Consider the following 6,512-nt stretch of genomic DNA (forward strand, 5'->3'; position numbering starts at 1 on the left):
CTGACAATGACATGTTCTGCTGTCATATGGACATCTGTTACTTCTTTCTCTGCATGAGCATGAGGGGTCAAAGTGGAGGAAGCTTGTCATGCTGTAAATATGACTTTTCCTCTGCCCCTTCCTCCACCCTTTGATTGGTGTCGTTTTGCCCGACGACACTCTCTTGCGAAGTGTCCTCGTCCCCCACAGTTCCAACAGGTCTCTGAATCTGGTGGGGGTTTTGAATTATGTGGAGGCCTGCGACCTTGTTGGCCTCTACCTCTTCCTCTGGCCTGCTGGGACCCATGAAAGAAGACTGTTGTATCTTCATCTAGGCCAACATCATCATCATCGCCTAGATGAAATACATCAGAACTTTTGCCTCTTTCGATCACTTTTTCAGCATGTCTGGCCCATTGCATAGTTGTTGTCACACTTGCAGAATCTACTTCCACCAAATGTTTCCTCACCCAGTTGCCGATTTCAGGGCGGAAATTCGTAAGGAGCGCATTCTTAAGCTGTTGCTGATAAGCACTCTCAGCTGCATCATTGAATGGGATGCCACTATGCACCCTGAAGTCTTTTTCAAATCTTAAGCGAAAATCATCAGTATCTTCCCCAGGCTTCTGTTTAATTCCTGCCAAATGACCATAATTCGCTCGTCTTCGAAATATAGTTCTCACTCTTTGCACAAGATCATTCCATTGTGCTGCATACTCCCCTACCAATTGATTTCCCTCACCGGGATAGGGAAAGGGCCCTTGATTATTTCTACCTGTATAATGACCTCTAACCTTTGCCCAGTCTTTTCCCAAAGAAGACATTGCAGCTTCTCCTGCCTCATGCCCATTCAGTCTATAGGAATGTATGATTCCAGCCATGTCTTCTGCCCATTTATCTGGGTCTTCAGCAACAGGGGTAACCCCTTCAACTGCTTTTCTTGCCTCTTCCAAAGTCCATGGCCGAAAAACATACGTATGTGGAGGTTGGCCTTCCCCTACAATAGGGTTTGGCACCTGTATCAATGGGCACACATCAACATTGTCCAAATTTTGGGAAAACCTAGCAGCAGTGGTCAAACTTCTTGTTTGTACAGGACTTCTAGCAATGTGACACTGACTTTTTTTCCTGTTATATGGGGGAGGGTGCAGGTCTGTTAAACCTGGATACAAGTTTTGCACACGAGCGGGAGATCCCTCTTGCTCCGCTTGAGCTGTACTTCCAGCCGCGGCTGGGGCCGTGGCCGGGACAGTGCGCCTGCGCACTGTGGCCTCATTGTCTTCCGGCCTGACAAACATAGATGCAGCCTCATCACTTCTCAACTTTCTATCTTTTGTCTTTTGGATTTGTTCTCTTCTCTCTTGCGAAGCATTCAACCACATTCTAGCACAAATCAATTCTTTCTCTTTACTTTTCTTTTTCAGTCCCTTTGACTTCCTATTCACACTCTCCTTCAAAACATCAACCACTATCTTCCAGACTTCCACTTTCAACTTTGCTTCTACTCCATACTTTTTCTTTCACTTTGGCATGTATTGCATACAATTAAGAAATTTACCTGCCATGTACTTCTCATCTCCTTCAAGAGCTAGGGATTTACCGTTCTTATTTCCCATCTTAATACGGTTTTTAGGTTTATACAATTTCTTTATTTCTTTTTTTTTTTTCTTTTCTTTGAGGATCCTCAATGCAGGTTTAAATTGACCTTCCACCAAATTCTCTTTGCAGTCAATTTATCCTACCAGTCGCACTCTCTCAACCACACAAACACCAACGCTTTTTATTTCTAAGCCCATCCAAGATGGGTGTAAAACCCTCCAACACAGCTTGGAAGAACGGACAAAAAAAAGAATCTACGCCCTTCTTCAATTAAGAAAAAGAAGCTCTGTTCTTTTTCTTAGCCCGTTCCTTCCTCTGGGACTTGAACCCAAGCTGTCTCCCGTGCTTTTTATTTCTAGGCCTATCCAAGATGGGTGTAAAACCCTCCAACACAGCTTGGAAGAACGGACAAAAAAAAAGAATCTACGCCCTCCTTCAATTAAGAAAAAGAAGCTCTGTTTTTTCTTAGCCCGTTCCTGCCACTGGGACTTGTACCCAAGCTGTTCTTTGGCCGGAAAAACGTACAAAGAAAAATCTACACTCTTCTTTGACTAACAAAAAAGAAGCTCCGTGTTTCTTAGCACGTTCCTTCCACTGGGACTCTAACCCAAGCCAGATCCCTCAGCTTGGAAAAACAGACAAAGAAGAATCTACACACTTCTTCGATGAACGAAAAAGAAGCTCTGCTTTTCTTAGCCTGTTTCTTCCCCTGGGACTTGAACCCAAGCTGTCTCCCGTGCACCTTTTACGCGTTTCACAACAACACAATTGTTTAACTTACCTGACCCCTGGTCCGTTCCATTGCGGGAACCCGTCAATCCACCTCTGGCAGACGAAGGCTGACCTAAGATGCTGGCCCAGCGATGAAATTCTCTTCCCAGGACTTTCTTTTCCAGGTCCCCCTAAAGGACGCTGGCTTGTCGACAATGCAGCACGTCCTCCTCCGTCAGCCAGATGGCGGGTATGAGGGTCCCGGGTTTCGGCACCAAAATGTTAGGGTGGTGCTCACTCTAACTTATTTTGCAAGAACCACACTGGAGTCAAGCAAGTCATTTTAGACACCTGCAGGCGGAGAGTTCACTCGTCGCTGTGCTTACAGCGATGGTCGAATGAAGTCTGACTCAGGCCTCGTCAGGCGCTTATTTATTGAGAGAAACAGAGTGGGGTTGAAAGTGGGGGTGTGTGAACACCCAGGATAAGGTGAAGACGGTCCCCTGCTGATCAAAGCATAGCAGGGGACCTTTTACGACGTTCTGTAAACAAAGCAACTTTGATTGCTTCCTCTGCAGCTGGTCAATAAGTTGAAAAGATCTTACCACTTTGGTCAACTACTTTTGTCTAGACAGGACAAGCTAGTTAAATTATTACAGGTTACATTCCAACATAATCATACGATGAAGATATTCTGCAAACCCTAACACATGGGTACAGGCTTTTTTCCAGCATCAACATGCCATTTTATTATACATGGGGGCGCATTATACATGGAGAAAAACGGTGATTCCCATTTCGCTTGAAAGTGACGGCTTTCAATGTCAACTTTCCTCATTTTCTTTGCAGTCGCCATGGCAGAAATGAGCGGAGAGGGGTGTTGCTGCCATCTTTTCGTAATAGGACGAATTACAGTTTCATAATTTTTTTTAATTCAGTTTGACAGTGCAGGCGGGCCATAAATAATACATTATAAGACCGAAGCCATGACCGTATGAAATGGCCGGATTTGGCCCGTGGGCCGGATTTTGGACATGCCTGGTTTGACCTAATGAAAGAAAACTGGCATACAACCTACGTACAGCCTATAAAAGGTTTGTTCCGAATGAAAGCAGCACCCTTCCTCATCAGGGCGATAGCCCTGCTGCTGCTGCCCGGAGGAAAGAATGCCTTTATACGAAGATAGACTTTTCGTTCTTTAGACCAAAATCCGCTAAGATGAATTTCTAGAGTCTTTGAATTGGACTTTTAAATTAAGAGTTTTAATCTTGGGGATAGCCGAGGGGAAAGCGGCTCCTGAGGCAGCAAGAGGGAGACGCCATATTAGGGCATTGGCTTTCTCCTCATGGCAGACCTTACTTTTTTAAACAAACTTCGCATTTTTGGAACAAGGAGAACTGATCCCTCGACTTTTCCACCAAATAGCATTTAATACCCTTTGTCTCTTACCCTCTTTTTACTACTTTTTTTTAGTTTTACAATCGAGAAAACTTCGAGACTAAATCATTTTTGCTCTATTGAGATTGGTGAGTGGATTTATTGTTTGTTCGAACAATTGAGACTTGCAATTCTTTTTCTTACTTAGTCATTATATTTCTACTTTATAATCATTTAATTTCGATTAATGATTATTTGGATCTCTTAAGCTCTAAATCTCTTTTGTTTCTCTTTCATAGTCATACTTTGAAACTGTTCAGTTCTTTTTAAAGTGAAGACAGCTTTAAACCTTAACATCGGGAATTGTCAGATCTGGTTCGAAATAGTTATCTTAAGGTCAGCTATGTGCAGGTGTGTGCTAGTGTAAATTAACGAATCTCCGCGGTCTTAACAAAGACAGCTAAATATATCCGAGATTTAACAAAAGCCCCAAATCAAAGGAAAATAGCCGCCAGGAGAAAGGGCGCGGTTATTCTGATGCCGTGTCTCAACCCTAGTTACTCTACACGAGCGTCGCTTGATTTATAGGGTTTGGGGTCCTGAAAAGATTACATTGATTCCTTCAGAATTAATTTCGTATAGGCGGTCAGTACTCGGACAAATATCTTCCGAAATCCGGTTTATTTAACTCTCGTCTCCCGATGAGAGCAGTGTTAGAGCAGCGGGGACAAAGGAGAGTTTTGAGCACTTGGACGGATTTGCGTATGATTATTGATTAACTATAATGTGAATACAGTAGAGTACATGGTTAGACTGTAGAATAAAGTACAACCGAACTCGCAGTCTTGCGCCCGTGACGTTTGTTTTGTTTACTGTAAATCATGGCATGCTAAAATGCGGTGCACCCTATATGTGGATTAAATACAGAATAGACCCCGCAATTGAGTCTGCGCCTTTTAACCCGAAGCACCTTATGGTGTAGTAAAGACGGTATGTTTTATGAGTTTGTTTGATATTTTTCTACGACTGATTCAATAAATGACATGCTTTGAGAATATCTGAGATAATTAGAATGTTTCTTGTAATACACAGTGTTGGTCTTAAATTTATATGCATGATTGTTTTAAAAGGTCTTAAATTTCACTTACTCAAACCTGCAAGAATCCTGATATCCATCTCAGGGGGCGGCCATTTTGCCACTTGCTGTTGACTGGAAATGATATAGTTTCCAGGTCTCAGGTCACAACCAATTACGGCTCAGCTTCAGAGACCTGACCCTGTTTAATTCATATTCCACAAATAAAATAATCAGAACACTGTTTTTTGACTAGTTGGGCTGTACAGAACATATTACTAAGAACATTTCAGGGTTGACTTCCCCTTTAAAAACAACATTACAACAAACAAACAACTACCGTTTTTTTCCATGTATAATGCGCAAAATTTAACTAGTTTATTGTCCTAAAATCTGGGGTGCGCATTATACATGGGTACAATTTTTTTTTTGTAAGAAAATCATGGTACAACAATTTTTGAAGAAAATCTTGTCACGGATGGAGTGTGGAAAGGAGCAGGGCGACCAAGTGCAGCTTGGACCAGGGTTTATGGATCCGATGCGAATAGTCCTCTTCTTGACTGACAATGAATGTGATAGTTTAATACAATCAGCAAATAACAAAATGCGTATTACAGGTAATATTTTATTTCACAACATTTTGCCTTATTCCTTTTGTCTCTGCTGTTCACTTCAAACAAGCTCCATACGAACGCAATGCTCTCGTATCAGACGCTTGCTCGATCACCTGCTCGTTTGCTGTCACAATGTACCCTACACAAATCTGAAACATTTGTTGCGGCTCCGAGTCACGACGAGGGGCAAGTTTTGGTTTTCTATTCCTCTTCAACTTCTCTCCCATACAGAGCCACCTTTTTCCCATGACCGCACGTCACTTTCCTCTTTTCATTTTAAACGAACTGATCGCGGTGGTGCCTTTATGGGCAGTCGGAGAAATCAACGCCAACAGAAAAAATACATCCAGCCTAGTTAAGACCATACCAAAGACTATAAAAATGGGACCCATTGTCTCCCTGCTTGGCACTCAGCATTAAGGGTTGGAATTGGGGGGTTAGATCACCAAATGATTCCCGAGCGCGGCGCCGCTGCTGCTCACTGCTCCCGTCTTCTTTTAGGACCGTCCGTCTTAAATATAATCAATCTGTCTGTCTCCTCTGGTATAGTGCCAACAGCCTTTAAAACCGCTATCATTAAACCGTTACTTAAGCGACCAAATCTTTACCCGGACTGTCTCAGTAATTATAGGCCAGTTTCAAACCTCCCATTCATAGCAAAACCTCTTGAAAAAGTAGTAGCGCAGCAGCTTATTGATTGCATGGTCGCCAATAATCGATATGACTCTTTTCAGTCTGGTTTTAGAGTTAATCATTCCAATGAGACAGCACTTGCTAAAGTGACTAACGATCTCCTCATAGCTATGGATTCAAACACCTCATCTGTATTGTTACTACTCAATCTTAGTGCTGACTTCGACACTGTAGACTTCGATATTTTATTAGGGCGTCTTAAAAGTTGTGTTGGTATTTCAGGGTCAGCACTAGGCTGGTTCCATTCCTATCTATCAGACAGGACGTGGCGTGGTCCATGGCAATACGTCCTCTGAGCTCTATAATATTACGTGTGGTGTCCCACAGGGATCGGTACTCAGACCAATTATATTTAATATTTATGATTCCGCTTGGGGACATAATACGTAAATATAATATTAGTTTTCAATGCTACGCGGCTGACACCCAATTATATATGCCGTTATCGATGACAGATCTGTGGG

Source organism: Syngnathus typhle, linkage group LG4 (genome assembly GCF_033458585.1).
Source record: "Syngnathus typhle isolate RoL2023-S1 ecotype Sweden linkage group LG4, RoL_Styp_1.0, whole genome shotgun sequence".
Taxonomy (NCBI): Eukaryota; Metazoa; Chordata; class Actinopteri; order Syngnathiformes; family Syngnathidae; genus Syngnathus; species Syngnathus typhle.